Consider the following 17,978-nt stretch of genomic DNA (forward strand, 5'->3'; position numbering starts at 1 on the left):
ATTTAATTTTTCTTGTGATGTAAGTCCAATTGTGGTGTTTTGTGGTTTGATTAACATATTTTTGAGTGTCTGATGGGCATGCTCTACCACTGCTGGACCAGTGGGAGAGTGGGGGATCCCTGTAACATGTGAGATAACCCACATGTTGAAAAACTCTTTAAAAGAGTGAAAAGTGTATGCCGGTCTGTTATCTGTTTTGATAGTTTTGGGGATACCAAGGACTGATATTGCAGACATGAGGCGTTTTTTGACATCTCAGGCCTTTTCTCCTGATTGTGCTGTTGGGGCAATGGCACCAGAACACGTGTCAATGGATACATGGATGTATTTTAATTTTCCAAATGGTGAAAAATGCGTTATGTCTGACTGCCAGATGTCAAGTGGGTTAATTCCACGAGGGTTTACCCCGTTGAATGTGTATCAAGGCTTAATTAGTTGTTGATACTTTTGGTCTGTGTTTGGCCCAGCCACCTGTGAGAGTTTATCTTTTTCCTGCCAAGTTATAAGAAAATAGGCACTGATAAACAGGAACTTCGTTTTTGAAGGGAGAATCTTGGTAAATTATATTTAATTGGTGTTCTATGATTGGCTAATCATCTTTCAAGGGTACTTGAAGGAGAAGTTTAAGAGGAGGAGGATGAAGTAAGCCCCCAGACTCATTTAGAAAAGACCCCTCAGAGGTGCAGCACGCAGGCGTGGGGGAATTCCAAGGTACCCACACATGCGCAGAAGAGATGCCACTTGCGTAACAGGGGGTGGGACTGAAGGTCTCTAGCTGGGCGGTGCTGGCCACATTTGCTCAGGTAGACGTCACCAATTAATTGTATAAAAAGCAAATAGCTTATGTTGGAAGAGAGCAAGCTTCACATCAAGGTCAATGTTGCCCTTCGTGGGGACGCCCGCTATTTTGTGAGCCTGCCAACTCTTCAGGAATGCAGCTTCTGCTATAGGTAATTCTAGGCATTTTGGGTCAGTAAGATAACTTTACAAGCAACACCTGGGTAATTGGGGGAGTCGTACTGAGGGCTTATTTTCCTCCTCCTTCCTCTCTTTCAGGTTTGTTTGTTTTGTTGGCCACCTCTTGGTAATAAATATTAGTTTTTGTTGAGCTTTCAACGGTGTTATGGTTTCAGTTTCAGTATCCTCTGAACTCTCCCTGTTACAGGATGGTAGAGGAGTGAGTCTCTGGCAATCGGGACATGCAGAAATAATTGCTCTGGCTTGAGATAGTGTAAGGTGGAATGTTCTTTTGAGAGATTTTGCATTTTGGTGACAAAAGCTGTGGGACAGCTTTGCTTTTTCCTGTTTCAAAATTGTTTGGAACCACTGCAGTTTGTGCAAGGTGCTCTGTGTCAGCTATTTGATCTGTGACACAATTTCCTGCTGTGATGGGCCCTGGGAGAGAAGTGCAAGAACAAATGTGGATTATGTGGAATTTGTGTTTGTGCTGACTAATTTCATAGAGTAATGATTTGAACATATGAGCTAATTGTAATTTGGAGATATCTTTTATGTATGAATTTTCAATTCGCCGGACTACTCCGACGACATAGGCTGAATTGGAAACAATGTTCAAAGGCTCTGGAAATAGCTGAAATACATGTATGACTGCAGAGAGCTCTGCTATCTGAGAGGAACCTCTTACCTTGTGCGTGTCCAATACCCACTTCCCCACTTTAAGTCAGGTGACTACTGCGTTAGACGTTTTGCCAGAACCATCTGTGAAAACAGTTCTAGCATCTGTTAGTGGGACAGGTGAATAATTATGTGTTAGCTCTGGTTGAGTAAGGGCTAGAAGCTGCAGAAAAGGAATAGATGGAAGGTGAACTGAAAATTGACCCCTGTAATCAGCAATGGCTAACTGAAAATCGGAACTACGAATCTGCAATTGAGTTAGTTGAACAGTAGACAGAGGAACATAAATAACATCTGGATCTCTCCCCAAGAGCTCCCAAAGCCGTAATCTGCTTTTGTGGCAGACTTTGGAGAGCATCTCAGGGTATGTAGTAATGGATTTGGAAAATCAAAAACTTAAAAAAACACATTCCCATAACAGAAAATCTTTGCCTTTTACATCTAATTGTCCTATTACAGTATAAGGTTGTTTGATACCTTTAAAAATTACCAGAACAGGTAACACACACACTTTTCTTTGACAGGAACTCAGTCTTTGATTTATCTCCCTTAATACTGCTCAGTCTTCTGATGTTAAACGTCGAGGGGAGGTCAAGTCTGCCTCTCCTTTCAGGAGTTGGAATAGCGGTTTCAGGGCGTCCATTGTTATACCGAACAGAGGTCTAACCCGATTGATTAAACCCAGCAGCGATTGTAAGTCATTTAAGGTGTGGATGTTAGTGGGTAAGGTAACAGTCTGGGGTTGAATAGTGGTGTTATTAATTTGAAATCCAAGGTATTTCCATAGAACTGTCACTTGTTCTTTCCCTGGTGCAATTTCAAGGCCATGTGTCGATAGTGCAGCTTTCAAGGACAAATGTACTTGCGTGAGTTGTTCTTCAGATTCCGCTGCCAGCAGGATGTCATCCATATAATGATACACAATGGTACTTGGAAACTATCGACAGATTGGTGATAATGCGTCTGCAACAACTCTTTGGCAAACAGAGGGGCTGTTCCTCATCCCTTGCAGAAGGACTGTCCAGTGGTAATGCCGAGATGGTTCTGCTGCATTGATGGAAGGCACTGTAAACGTGAAACTACACGTCAGGGTTGACAGCAGGTCTGTCGGAAGGAAGACAGAGCTGCAGGAGCAGATATCCTGAGTTTTCTGCAAGGTCATCATGAGCCTGCAAGAGCAAGTCACTGTGAGTCTGCAAATGCTGTATCATCATGAGTTTGCTATAGGGCAGCCAATCCTGATGCATATTTATGTGAGGACACCAATTGTAGTGTAACATGTATGTTATGCCAAGGGCTATAAATGTCAGTGATCTGTTGCAATAAAGAATCTCTCTCTCTTGTCCTATCTCTTGGAAGAAGACTGTTTCTGTGTTTTTCTTGACCGCCACAACAACACCTACGAGAGTCTTTGGGGTTTAAGGCGATGTTAAAGAAACAATCTTTTATATCAATGATAACAATAGGTCACTCTGAAGGTATCATTGCTGGTTATGGAAGTCTGGGTTGGAGAGCCCCCATGGGCTCTATTATTTTATTGAGTTCTCTTAAATCCTGTAGCAGTCTCCACTTCCCATTGGATTTTTATATGGTAAAAATGGGGAAGTTCCAGGGACTATCAGTTGGCACAATACGTCCTTTTGCTAATTGTTCATCTATTAGCAGGTTGATTTGCCGCAATTTCTCTCCCTTTAGGGGCCACTGGGATACCCAGATCGGCTGGTCAGAGAACCATGTGAGGGCGGAAGACTGGGGCTCACCAGTGGCCTTTAAGCTAAATTTGAGGTAGTTAAGTGAATTCCCCATTGTCCTATAATATCTCTCCCCCATAGGGTCATTGGGATATTAAGGACATATGACCTTGCAGATGCTGTTTTACCTTCGGGTCCTTCAATCATTAAGGTGAAGACACTTTGGAGCGGTGTCTGGGCTCCTCCTACCCCTTTGATGTCGATGCAGGGTTCCATCGTGCTCCATTCCTTCGGCCAGTCGCTTTCAGTCTATAAGACCTTTAACTCGAACACATTGGTTAGTGTTGGGAAAAAATACAGCACAGGTTAGCATTGGCTGATCGAGTAAAATAGATTGTGACCACTGGACCGAAGGCATAGAGTCCAAAGTGTTGTTCCCCACAGCAATGGGGGTTAAACTGGTGCTTTTGTGTCTAGCTCCACAGGTGGAAACAGAGCTTTGACAGTCACTTCTAATGCCTTAGGGTTGTTTACAGTTACTGATTGTGGGATAACTGTTAACCTGGTGTCATGAGATGTAGCAGTTCCAGTTAAAATGTATTTTCCAGCAGGCACTTGTAGGCTATTTGTTGGCCTCACAAGAACCGTCTGGTAGTTGTCATCACTTACTGTGAGTTGGTGGGGAGATGTCAACTCCACCCTAGGGACACCTGTTCTGGGTTTCTGTCTGGGATAGAGGGGAACAGCTGGGTGTGGTTGACTTGCAGGGCACTTTTTGTCATCGCGCTGCCCTTCGCGCTCGGCTCCCCATTTCCTGAAACCAAAGCCAGCTTTTGTGCAGCTCTCGTCAAGAGCGGCTTCCAATCTCTATCGAAGAGTGATCTGCAGTCACTTGCCCAGTGCAATCCCTTTTTGCATCGGGGACACAAGCTGGGCGGTACTGTAGGTGCTCTTCTTTTCAGCTGAGGGCAATCTTTTTTAAAATGTCCTGTCTGTTCGCAGTGGTGACATGTAGACTCCTTTGGTTGTTGTTGTACTGCCACGACTTCAGTTAGTATGGACTTGGTGTATGTGTGGGATCCTATATTGCGACAAGCTTTAACCATGTCCATTGGAGTGGGATCTTTAAGGGACCTTAATATTTGCTGACAATCATCATTAGATTGCTTTATTGCCAGTCTTGGAAATAGTGCATCTTGAGCTTCTGGATGTTTAATTTGTTTTTCAATAGCGTTCTTTAGTCTTTCTGCAAAGTCTATAAATGGGTCTGTCAATTTTTACTGCACCTGGGTGTATGATGGTGATGCCGTAAAGTCCATCTGGTTTTTCTTATTTTCCCAATTTTATAAGTTTTCTAAGTAGTTAAGTAGAAAAGTAGATTTTAGAAGCAGCAGCCCTTATTGCCTCATCCTTTAGCACAAGTAGTTTACACATTCCTCAACCGTCTCACCCCATTCCATGCTCCCCGTATCAATTCTACCCCTTAATTCAGTAGAAAATGTTTAGTCTTTTGTCAAGGCAGGCCTATGCTGTTTCGAGAACACTCATATCTTGGCCTAAACGACAGAACACAGTCAAGAACTGGGTGACCATGTACCCTCTGTACTCTGAAGATGATGAAAATGATGAAGAGGTGGTCCCAAAAAGCCCCCAGACCCAATTCCCAGGGGGTGGACCAGGGGGTGGACCAGGGCAAAAGCTACGGGATGGACAAAACTCGGATTGGACAAGCAGTATTATAAAATGTAACATCTCAGGCACGGCCTGCGCACGCGTCTTGTAACATCTATGCCTAGGCACAAATTAAACCCTTTCCTTATCTCACTCTCAATTAACTGCTCCTGAGATTTTTTTCCTCAGCACCATTTTAGGCATCAGCTGTTGGCCCGAATGGGGAAACTTGGACTTGGACTTCTTCAGATTGGATATTTTCATCGTGCAGGAATTCCTTATAAAGCCGGCATTTTTATCTGAGATAATTCCTGCCCTGGTCTGAGAAAGTCAGCTCCACAGGACCCATGAAACCAAGCACGGAGCACAGAGGTGAGATAAGAAAAGGCAAAATAAGGGAAAAAGGTACCTTCTTTGTTAGCAACTGCAGAAGAATTTTGTGTTTCCGGGAGATAGGGAACATGGGAAAACTGGAAAGGGAAACTTAGACTTGGGCCCAAAATAGTTGCCAGAGTCACTTTCCAGTAGGCGAAAGGGGTTTTTCGCCAGAGCAGGTCAGAGCGGGTTTCAGCCTAGGGCTGGGTTTTGTTTTGTTTCGGTCGGAAGAGGACGCCCTTCCAGTGTACTCTGATTCTGCAAGGAGCCGGGTGAGCTCTGAAGCCGGGTAGGCTCGGTAGTTAAGTGATTACAGAAACAGCTTTGTAATCCTAAGGTAGCGAGTTCAAATCCTTGTGTGTGGTTTGTTTGTGTTTTGTAATCATGGGTTGTGTGGATTCAAAAGTCAAGATTCCTAAGGGGTCTCCTCTGAGTTTGGTTTTGAAACACTGGAAAACTTTGACGGGTCCTGAGACAATTTTAACAAAGGAAGAACTTTGTAGGCTGTCTGTAAGTGCTTGACCTCTGTTTGGACAAATGAGAGGGGTGACTTGGCCGGAATTTGGTTCTTTTGAACTAGACACAGTGTTGCAATTAATTTCGCTTCTTAATGTAGAACAGAAATGGGAAGAAATCTGATATGCAGAGCTGTTTATGTTTCTATTAACAAGCCCTGGATTGAGAGAGGGAGATAAGAAAAACGAAAGCTCAAAAGAGACAGAAAATGTAGAAATGGCTTTAGAAAAAGAGAAGAAAAGTCAAGTTAAGACTGCTCCTGTCCCACGAATTTTATTTAAAAACACGGGGAACGATGATTTAATATCACCTGATAGGAGAGAAAATGACCCGGGGTCCCCACAGATAGAACTCCCTGCTGCTGTGGTGGCGGGGGGGGGGGGCTAGAGCTGCAGGAGTGGCGGCCTCTGCACCAGCTCCTGCTGCACAGGCAGGGGTTGGGCAGGCAGGGGCCACTGGAAGGCTGCCTGGTGCGGCTCCACCGAGGGAAGTTGGGCAAATCAGAGCCTCCGGAGGAGTTGGCTCGGGGGTGGTGGGACCGAGTCCCGCCAGTGTAAATGGTAGAACAGCGGCTGTCAGCTTGGCTGGAGTAAGCACAGCGGCGCAGATAAGATCTATGAGGTCAGCTTTTGTTGGAACTGCTTTCGGCGCGGCAGAGCCGGGCGGGAGTAATACAGGCACTGTGGGGCTAGCTAGTTCAGAGGTAAAGTCTAGTTTGACCGCAACAGGGATAACAGCAGGAGCGGCTCCTGGCCCCACAGGAGCAATGAATGCGGGACCCTCCCCGCCTGTTCCAGTGAGCGTGGAGAGAGCAGCCCGTAGCCTTGCAGCTGCCGGCGGCTTTGCCGGAGCAGACAGAGTTGTCACGGTAACAGCAGAAGTGAGCACAGGCATATCAGAGCAAGTGAGAGCTGAAGTTGATAGTTCTACCAGTGATGGGACAAGAACTGTAAGGTCTAAAAAGTCGGCTTTTACTAGAGTTGCATTCGACGTGGTAACACCAGAGAAAGTTACTATAGATGCAGCATCTTGTAGAGACAAGGGAGACGAAAGCGTCGCCGGAACCGGCCAGTGTAGTGACGGCGGCAGGCGTGGCAGTAGTTGGCTCTGACGGTGGCAGTGAAGTGAAAGTGAAGGCGTTGGCCCCAGGAGGGGCGACAGCCCTAGGGGTGCAGGCAGGCGCTGGAACCGTTGATTCTGTCAGTAGCGATAGCGGCATGAGAACTATATGTAGTGAGGCTACATGCCCCGACTGCAGGAGAGACCCCAGAGTTGACTGCTGAGAACGCAGTAGAGGTCGCGGCTTTCGAAAGAGCAGCCCCGGACACAGTGGGCGGCGAAGCAATTCCAGGAACGGCCATTGCCGTGGGAATGGGGCTACTTGCTCTAATGACACCGAGGGCAGGACAGAGCCAGGCCGGAGCAGGGGGCACAAAGCTTCCTGCTCCAACAGCAAAAACTACTGCGCTGAGTGTGACCACCATAGCAATAGAGATTGACACAAAAGTTGTTGGGGCACAGAGATTGACTAGAGTGGACTCGGCAGCCGCAGCAGGAGCCGGGGCTGTAAACTTTGCGAGTACGGTGGGCGGTGGAGCAATTTTGAGAACAGACGTTGCCGCGGCAACGGAACTCCCAGCTCAGAGCGCAGGGGAGGTTTCCGGAATGGCCGTTACCACGGCGACAGAGCTAGCTGGCGCAGGGAAAAGAAAGTTGCTGCCTGTTCCTAATGCTATAGGAGTGCGCATAACCGGACAAAAACAAACAAAGTTTGTCCCAGCTACACTAGCAGGCGAGAAAGGAGGAGAAGACCCAGGGACAGAGAGAGCGAAGCTCGAACAGGGAGCCATCCCGAAGCTGCTTAAGACCGTGGCAAACACAGTAGGGTGGAGACAGGCAGAGCTAGTCCCAGTTGTTGCTTTAGCTGATGAGGAGGCTTTGATCCCTGCTAGTGTGACCCAAGCAGGGGTGGCAGATGCGAGTACTGTGAAAGCTCTAAAACCATTAGGCACGGCGACACGAGGGGGTGCTGGGGCCACTAACTTTGCGGGGGTGACAGCCCTACCCCTACTGTTCTGAGAACTGCCCCATGCATAACAAGCGCGACTGTAGATCGAGTCGTTACAAAGGCACCGAGAGCTGCGACAAAAATAGGAGCAAAGAGAATGACTAAGCATATAAAACCTCCCCCGTCTGTACTAACGTGGAAAGGGTAACCCTTTCCCCTATAGCTGCTGATCCCGCGCAAGCAGCTGCCACGGGTGCAAGGGTAGTAGAAATTTTAAAACCAGTCGACAGCTTTACGGTTGTCAAGACAATAAAAATGCCTGCTCCGATAACAAGCGGAACAGGGCCGAGGCCGAGAGCGGCCAGCGTCCAGCCTATCCCAACGTGTAGAAAAAGAAGAAGGAGATCACGTGACAGTCGCAGGCGCCGCCACCGCTTTGTGAGCGCAGGAGCAGCGCTGACCACCGGCGCAGCGAGAGTAAGTCCAACTGCGGGACAGTTAGAGTCTGGGTTTGGTATAGGAGCTGCTGCCGCTCCTGCAGACGGAGCAGGGGCCGCAGCGGGCGCAAGGGCAAATCACTGCCGCGGCTCGGATCAGGGTTCCTGGGCGGCGGAACTGCTACCCGGGACGGGTACCCCCGTCCTTGTTTTTTGGACGGTCCTGGAGAGAGGTTCCGCAGCACAGACTCTGAAATTCCGACCGAGAAGATTTAGAAAAAGCAAATAAGCAAATAAAATTACTGCAGTTCCCTGTAATTCTTATGCATAAGCCCGGGCGAAGACTAACTCCAGGAAAAAGTGAGTAGTGAAACCTCTTCAGTCGGGAGGGACCGTTCGACAGGAGTTCGAACGGAGACTTACTCCAGGGGGAGTAAGTGTCTTACTCCAGGAGAGAGTAAGAGTACCAGGTGCCGCTCGGTTTGGGAAGGGACCGTCCAGCGAGGAGTTGGATGAAGACTTATCCAGGAGAGGTAAGTATTTGCGTACCCCTCTCGGTGGGGAGGGAATCCCGGAGTGCGAGGGATTGAGAAGTCCAGCAGGACAAGTGATTGAGATCTCCCGGTAGTGCAGTTCTGGTATTTCAAGAGGAGACAAATCACGAAAGGAGGGAAGCGACTGAGGTGAATTTGTGTGTGAAAGCATTCTGGAAGATAGGACAGAAGAAAAGTAAATCTTCTACTCCCATGGGTGGCTGTGAATTAGTGCAGGACAGCCCTAAGAGTGAAGAAAAACCCAAAGGGAAGGGTGAAATGGGGGATCATAAGGAGAAGCTGCAGGATACCCCACAGGAGAGGAAAAAACTAGAGAATGAGTTCGTGGTGGGGTTACCAACTATACCCCCGGACAGTCCTTTAGGAGTTATGATCAAGTATTGGAATGATTATCCCTCTAGAGAAGGAAAATCGAGGGAGAAGATGGTGCATTATTGTATGGAAGTATGGGGAGGAAAGCAAATCAGACAGGACTATTTGTTTTGGCCGGTGTATGGTTCATTTGAGGATTGGATATGTCAGGCTTTAAATTTGTATGTGAATAGCAAAAGACCATTTTGTGCAGAGGAATGTGAGTACGCTAGCTTATGGATAGAAGTAGATACTAGAATCTCTCTCTCCCCGTTAAGTGAAGAGAAAGGACAGAAGACGGCTTATGACCTAAAAGAGTTTCAAAAAATACCCCCCCCCATATGTCCTGTCTTGGCCTATACCCATGGGGTCACCTCCGTGTGGTGGTGTAATTCAGAATGACCACAGGAGTGTATTCACTCCCACTGCTCCAGCAAAATTACCTTTCTCCCCTATTGAAACTGAGGAAGCCACCCTGTCAGTGGCTGCTGGAGTGAGAGATCAGCAAACATCCTGTTCACTCCCCCCTCAGGAAGCGCAGCAGTCAGCAGCTTCTGAAACACAGAGTCCTAACATAATATCCCCAATGGTTCCACAGTCCATGCAAACAGAGCCTTGTTCTTCAGGAGTAGTCTCTTTATCTATGAACACGTCACAGCTGTACCCCTTAAGAGAGACTACAATGGGGGGAGGAAGAAATCAAGGGGATAGGATAGGGTTTATATCAGTTCCCTTGAATTCAGGAGATGTTAGAGCATTTAAGAAAGAGATGGGAAATCTCTTAGAGGATCCTTTGGGAGTGGCTGAGAGGTTTGACCAGTTTTTAGGTCCTAATATATATACTTGGGAGGAAATACAGTCAATTTTAGGAATATTATTCACTGTGGAAGAACGGGGAATGATTAGAAAAGCGGGAATGAAAGGCTGGGATCAAAGGCACCGGCAGGGTCCAGCTGCAGATGTTAAATGGCCTTTAGAAAACCCTAATTGGAACCATAGTGAGCCAAATCATCGAAGGAATATGAATGACCTGAGAGAAATTATTGTCCAGGGGATAAAGGAATCTGTCCCTAGAGGGCAGAATGTTACGAAGGCTTTCAGTGAATATCAAAAGAAAGAGGAAAGTCCAACTGAATGGTTAGAGAGACTCAGAAGGACTTTCCAACTTTATTCTGGTATGGATCCAGGTGATGGAATGGGACAGCAAGTGCTTAAGATGCGGTTTGTGAGTGGAGCATGGGCAGATATTAAAAAGAAGCTGGAAGACATAGATGATTGGCAGTGTAAGGAAATAGATGAATTGTTGAGGATTGCGCAGAAAGTATATGTGTGGAGGGAGGAAGAGAGTCAAAAGGAACGAGAGGAGAGACAGGAAAAATTACAGAAAAGAGAAGAAGAAAGGTAGAAAAGGCAAGAAGAAATGCAGAGGAAGCAGACAAGAATTTTAGTGGCAGCTATAAAAGGAGGACAAAGAGGGGACAGAGAACGGAGATGAAGGACCCCTTGTGGACCTAATAAACGTGAACCCTTAAGAGAACGTGTGCGGTTAGACTTAAGTGAAATAGAGTGTCACTACTGTGGGCAGAAAGGACATATACAAAGAAATTGCAGGAAGAGGTTGCAAGATGAACAGATTTACCAAGAGGAATAGGGGAGTCAGGGGCTCTATTTGCTGGGGACCCAGAAGAATACAGAGCCCTTGATAAAACTTAAAATAGGTCCCCAGCAACAAGAACTTGAGTTCCTAGTGGATTCAGGGGCAGAAAGATCGACAGTTCAAAAGTTACCTTGGGGTTGCACGACTTCCTCAGACACAATCCAAGTTATAGGGGCCAAGGGAGAACCATTTAAGGTGCCCCTCATAAAAGATGTGGAAATAGAAGCCCAGAATAAATATGCATTAGGAACATTTCTATTGGTTCCTGAGGTTGAGTATAATCTATTGGGGAGAGATTTGATAATAGAATTGGGAATAAATTTAGAAGTGAAAGATCAAAAATTACAAGTCCAAATATATGCCCTTACGGCAGAGGATGAAAAAAGAATAAATCCTGAGGTGTGGTTTACTCCTGATTCTGTGGGAAAGCTAGATATAAAACCATTTGAGGTTTCTATTCGAAATCCAGAAGAACCAATAAGAGTGAAACAATATCCCATCCCACATAAAGGAAGAGTTGGACTTAAACCGACCATAGAAAGACTTTTAACACAAGGATTATTGGAACCATGTAAGTCACCCCATAATACTCCCATTTTGCCGGTAAGGAAATCTGACGGATCATATCGTCTGGTGCAGGATTTAAGGGAAGTAAACAAACGGACAGTTACCCGGTACCCTGTAGTCGCTAATCCTTATACTTTACTAAACCAACTCTCACCTGACCATAAGTGGTATAGTGTGATCGACCTGAAAGATGCATTTTGGACTTGTCCTCTGAAAGAAGAAAGTAGAGACTACTTTGCCTTTGAATGGGAAGACCCTGACTCACATAGGAAACAACAACTTAGATGGACTGTTCTACCTCAGGGATTTACAGAATCCCCTAATTTGTTTGGACAAGCCTTAGGACAATTATTAGAGTCTTTTGAACCTCGCCAGGGTACAGTTTTGATTCAATATGTTGATGACTTGTTAGTTGCTGGAGAAAAGTTAGAAGATGTCAGAGATGAAAGCATTAGACTTCTGAATTTCTTAAGTTTAAAAGGTTTGAAAGTGTCAAAGTCCAAATTGCAATTTACAGAGGAAGAAGTTAAGTATTTAGGGCATTGGTTGAGCAAGGGACATAAAAAATTAGATCCTGATCGAGTAAATGGAATTCTGTCACTATCTGTACCCAGGAACAAAAGACAGATTAGACAACTTCTGGGTCTATTTGGGTATTGTAGGCAATGGATTGAAAATTACAGTAGTAAAGTCAAATTTTTGTATGAAAAATTAACCAAGGAGGGGTTGGTAAAGTGGAGTGATGAAGATGAACAGCAATTAGAAAAATTGAAGGAGGATTTAGTAAATGCACCTGTGTTAAGTCTGCCAGACAATCGGAAACCTTTTCATCTATTTGTAAATACAGAAAATGGTACAGCGTATGGAGTCCTAACCCAGACCTGGGCCGGACAGAGGAAACCGGTAGGGTACTATTCAAAATTGCTGGATCCAGTAAGTAGAGGTTGGCCCACCTGTTTGCAATGTATAGTTGCTACAGCTCTGTTAGTTGAAGAAGCTATAAAGGTGACTTTTGGAGGAGAATTAAAAGTATTTACTCCCCATAATATAAGAGGAGTATTACAACAGAGAGCTGAGAAATGGTTGACTGATAGTCGACTATTAAAATATGAAAGTATCCTATTGCATTCACCTGATCTGGAGTTAGAGATGACACATGTGCAAAATCCAGCTCAATTTTTATATGGAGAACCTAAAGAGGATCTAGGACATGACTGTTTACAAGTAATAAACCTTCAAACAAAGATTAGGGAGGATTTAGAAGAAGAAGAACTGAGTTCGGGAGAGAAAATATACATCGATGGTTCTTCTAGAGTGGTTAATGGGAATCGAAAGTCAGGATATGCAGTGATAGATGGAGAAAATTTTCAGGTCAGAGAATCTGGACCCTTAGATAAGACATGGTCAGCCCAAGCTTGTGAGTTATATGCACTGTTGAGAGTGTTACAATTATTAGATGGAAAAGCAGGCACTATCTTCACAGACTCTAAGTATGCATTTGGAGTAGTTCACACCTTCGGCAAGATATGGGAAGAGAGAGGATTGATTAATACCCAGGGTAAAGGACTTGTTCATGAAACTCTAATACGAGAAATCTTAAAAGCTTTGAGAAAGCCAAAGCAGATTGCAATAGTACATATTAAAGGGCATCAAAAAGGGTTAAAAGCTACTGTTAGGGGCAATAATTTAGCAGATGAAGAAGCAAAGAAAGCAGCTTTATTAGTAATGGCAAGTTCAGAACCAGAAGACAGAAATGTCCTGAAAAGTTTTAGTGATCAAGAGAAAAAGAAACTGTGGCAATCTGGAGCAAAGGAAGAAAATAATAAATGGTTATTAGCAGATGGTCGGGAAGTACTTCCAAAAGGGCTTGCTCAGAGAATAATGAAGAAATTACATGAGACAACCCACTGGGGAATACAGGCATTAGTGGATCAGTTTGAAAACAAGTTTGCCTGTGTGGGAGTTTAAGGAATAGCAAAGAAAATTTTGGAAGGGTGTTTAACCTGTCAGAGGGTAAACAAAAGGCAGTTGAGAGAACGGGTACAAGGGGGACGAGAGATAGCTAAGAAACCTTTTGAGAAAGTACAGACAGATTTTACTGAATTACCTAAAGTAGGCAGGTATCGCCATCTACTGGTGTTAGTGGACCATCTCACCCACTTTGTAGAAGCCTTTCCAGTAGCCCCATGTACAGCCAAAACAGTGATTAAGATTTTATTAGAAGAAATTATTCCAAGGTATGGTTCTGTGGCAGTAGTGGATTCGGATAGGGGACCACACTTTACCTCTAAAATAATTAAAGAGACAACAGAACTTTTTGGAACCAAATGGGAGTACCATACTCCTTGGCATCCACAAAGCTCTGGTAAAGTGGAAAGAATGAATGGAGAAATAAAGAAACAATTGACTAAATTAATGATAGAAACTAAAATGAATTGGGTAAAGTGTTTGCCATTGGCCTTATTATATATACGGACCCAACCACATACTGACACAGGAATCTCACCTTTTGAAATGCTGTATGGGATGCCATATGATTTTGGAATCCCGATTGAAAATCCCAAGGTGGAAGATACCCTCTTAAGGGAATATATAATTGAGTTAATGAAAAGGAGACAGGAATTGAGGAAAAAAGGATTAGTAACTCAGAGACCCCCATTGGATACGGCAATACACAAAATTCAACCTGGAGACAGGGTGTTAATTAAAACATGGAAAGAGTCTTCATTAACCCCTCGTTGGGAAGGACTCTTTGTTGTTCTTCTTACTACAGATACAGCCATTCGTACCGCTGAAAGAGGATGGACTCACGCATCTCGGGTTAAGGGGCCAGTCAACACTCCTGAATGGACTGTAACTTCTCAGCCTGGGAATCTCCGAATGACGTTCAGAAAAACTGGACTGGTAAATGAATCACCCTGAACGAGACTAGGACCCAGCCCAGCCTATACTCCTGGTTTGAAGTACCTCGAGACCTAACCTTAATAAGAGTTCGGTATAGCCATTGGTGAGTGGACTAATCCTCTACCAGGCTGGGGAAAGTGGATATACCAAATTGCTGAAAAGGGTGAAAGTTTTCCTCATTGTTGTGATCTTGAGACTGAAATTACTTTGCCAGAAAGACCTGCACAGAAGATACCCTGTATAAAACACCCAGTTTCAGGACCCCAGAGCTGGGTCGGTTGTAAATGTACATTATATGGTATAGAGTGGTATTGTGCAGCAGTAGGCAGGACACCCATTGTACGAATTGCCGAGAGTTCTTTATTGCTTCTGATGAGAAACTGAATGTTTTAGAAATTGATAAGTTATTCTGTAGACAGGAGTAATTGGTACCAGAGAACTGGGAAGTCTACGATAAAAAAAAAAAAAAAAAAAAAAATTTAATTTTGGTACAAAACTCTAGAACAGTGTGCCATTACAATTGCCTGGAAAACAGAGTTCACAACCAACCAACTTTTAGAAATATTAGGAAAGCGTATGAAACACATAGATCTGGAGAAATAAAGGAAAAGGTCACAAGAACCTATCAAGAACCCATATTCTCCTGAAGAATATTGACTGCTGCCGAGAAGATGTAAAACCCCGTTGCTCCCGGCAAAGGAGTAGACGGAGGAGGCAGAGCAATAATACGGTGGAGAACAGATATGGGAAATTATATATGGATTGTGGTATTTTTGTGGCAGCTTTCCCCAAGCAGGGAAAGCCCACATCGGCCGTACAAGTGGACTCCGAACAGATGGAGCGATCTAAAAACAGTTAGGACTAATCTTACAGTAGGATCTCCCAGTTTCTCTGCTACACTGTGTCAAATAGCTCCTGTACCACATTGTTCAAATTTGAAACCTTATTATCTCTGTCCTGCATCTAATCCAGGAAAAGGATATTGTAACTACCCTGATCAATATTATTGTGCACACTGGGATTGTGCCACTATTGCTTCCGCCTGGACCCCTAATTCTCGAGATAAATACCTAACGACGACATGGGGACCACCTGGCTGTAAACCTTCACAATTTGTTTTGTCTAGAGGATCGAAGAGGTATAGCGATTGTAAGTATATTACCCTCCAGGTACTGCAACCAGAAGACCCAGGATGGTTGATAGGAAGAACTTGGGGAATCAGATACTGGGAAGCTGGTACAGAGAGGGGAAGGCTAATATTCATAAAAAAACAAGAAGTCACCCACCGCCCTCTGGCAGTAGGACCCAATAAAGTAATAAAGAAAAAAGAGGATAATTTAAATCAGAAGGAGAGTAGAAAAAGACAAACTTCCACAGTTTCAACTGCCCCGACTGTAAGTTTTAATGACTCTAGTAGAACCTCAACCTACACTAAGGTACATGAGAAAACAGAACCATTGTTAAAATTGATGCAAGCGGCCTATTACACACTTAACCACACCGACTCTAACTTAACTAACTCCTGTTGGTTGTGTTATGACATCAAACCTCCCTTCTATGAGGGGATAGCTCTGAACACCTCAGTTACAATAGCCAATCAGGGCAACCCTACACAATGTAATTGGGGGGAAAAACAGATAGGAATCACTCTCCAGGAAGTGAGAGGACAGGGAGTGTGCATAGGAAATGTACCTCCAACGAAAAGAAACTTATGCAGCTATACCATCAAGAGACTTGATAAAACCAGGAAATGGGTTATACCTGGCAGAGAAGGATGGTGGATATGCTCCAAGACGGGTGTCACTCCCTGCTTGTCTTTACGAATATTTAACGAAAGTAAAGACTTTTGTGTTCAAATAACGATAATACCCCAAATTCTTTACCATTCGAAGGAATCGGTTCTTGACCAATGGGATGATAATAAACACAGGATACAAAAAAGGGAACCATTTACTGCCATAACTATTGCCATGCTCCTTGGGCTGGGAACAGCGGGAGCGGCAACAGGAATTGCATCCCTCGAACAAAATAAAGGGATTACATCTCTAAGAGCAGCAGTTGATGAAGACTTAGTGAGAATCGAAAAATCAATATCATACTTAAAGAAATATCTTACTTCACTTTCTGAAGTAGTTCTACAGAATAGGAGAGGATTAGATTTATTATTCTTACAACAAGGGGGGCTATGTGTTGCATTAGGAGAAGAATGTTGCTTTTATGCAGATCATTCAGGGGTAGTTCGTGAATCTATGACTAAATTACGTGAAGGAATTTTTCAAAGGAAAAGGGAGAGACTCAACAAAACTGGTTTGAATCATGGTTTAACAAATCACCCTGGCTAACTACTTTAATTTCTACCCTAATAGGCCCCCTAATAATGTTGTTAATTACTTTGACATTTGGTCCTTGTATTTTGAATAAATTTGTAACTTTTGTTAAAGGTAGGATTGAAACGGTACAACTTATGGTAATGAGACAGCCATATTCCGAATTGAGCGAAAAAACATCTAAAGCTGAACCATTTCCTACCTTGAGTGCAGCCCGAGAAGCTGTAATAAGGTTTGATAAGCAAATTAATGATAAATAGAAAAGGGGGGAAATTGTGATAGCCAATAAAGACCAAAGGAGAGATAATTTGCTTATCAAATTATATTTGCAACACTGTGATTACAAATTGCGATAAACAAAGTCTCAAGTTTCTATAAGTTTCAAGTAATAATTTCATTTAGTGTTTGTCTTGACTACCTCATGCATATTGATTGTATCATATACATGTATATTCTGTGGGTTTTTGGCTAAATGTTTAATGTGTAAGTTTTCTCACAGCTGGAGCTGAGAGTTATCTCTACAACCAGTCATAGTTCATGTATTCTTAGACGAACAGGCGCCTAAAGATTTAAAGTTCTATTATATTTACGGCTAAGGCTAAAAGAGCTATCTCTGCAGCCAGTCATAATTCATGTATTCTTGGACGAGTAGGCGCCTAAAGACTTAAAGTTGTACTATATTTCATTCTTAGGATAGTGAGAAAGTTTTAGGCCTTTTGACCTTGTGAGGGTCTGTTTTGTTTCCTTGTGGGGGTGTAGTTGAGTTTTAGAATCTATTTGTTCTGTTTTAATGTAGTCACCCATTTGTTTCACGAATCACAATTATTTATATATCACCCAAACCATAATGTTATGTTACCATAATTAGTGATATTTTGTTATGTTATGTAATAAGAAAAAGAACCGAAAAAGAGAACAACTATTTCCCAGCGGCAAGATAGCACATGCGCAGAAAAAGCTGACTACGTCAGAAGGATGAAGTGAACAGAGTCGAGCTTGTCTCCTAGCAACAAGATAACGCATGCGTAAAGCCTCTTGGCAACAGAACAGAGCCTGCGCAGATAGACCTGATGACTCAGAACAAAGGAGGGGATTTTGAAAGAGACGTGCAGCTACAAACCTATAAAAGACAGATTAGAAATTATTAAAGTGTGCCTTGGATGAGCAAAGAAAGCTCATCCAGTCACCCAGCGCTGTTTTTGCTTATTTGATTTTTATATAAATCTATAATAAAACTTTTTGTTACGAGATTTGAGCCTAGTGCTGATTTTACTTATAACATAAC

The 17,978-nt window shown here is 43.8% G+C and overlaps 1 long non-coding RNA gene across 1 annotated transcript; it reads left to right on the plus strand.

Moving 5' to 3' along the window:
- Positions 1–8,481: 8,481 nt before the first annotated feature.
- On the plus strand, positions 8,482–17,566 carry LOC135406483 (uncharacterized). Its single transcript, XR_010426285.1, has 2 exons — positions 8,482–8,866; positions 14,236–17,566. It is a non-coding gene; the product is annotated as an uncharacterized LOC135406483 (long non-coding RNA).
- Positions 17,567–17,978: the final 412 nt, after the last annotated feature.

Source organism: Pseudopipra pipra, chromosome W (genome assembly GCF_036250125.1).
Source record: "Pseudopipra pipra isolate bDixPip1 chromosome W, bDixPip1.hap1, whole genome shotgun sequence".
Lineage (NCBI taxonomy): Eukaryota > Metazoa > Chordata > Aves > Passeriformes > Pipridae > Pseudopipra > Pseudopipra pipra.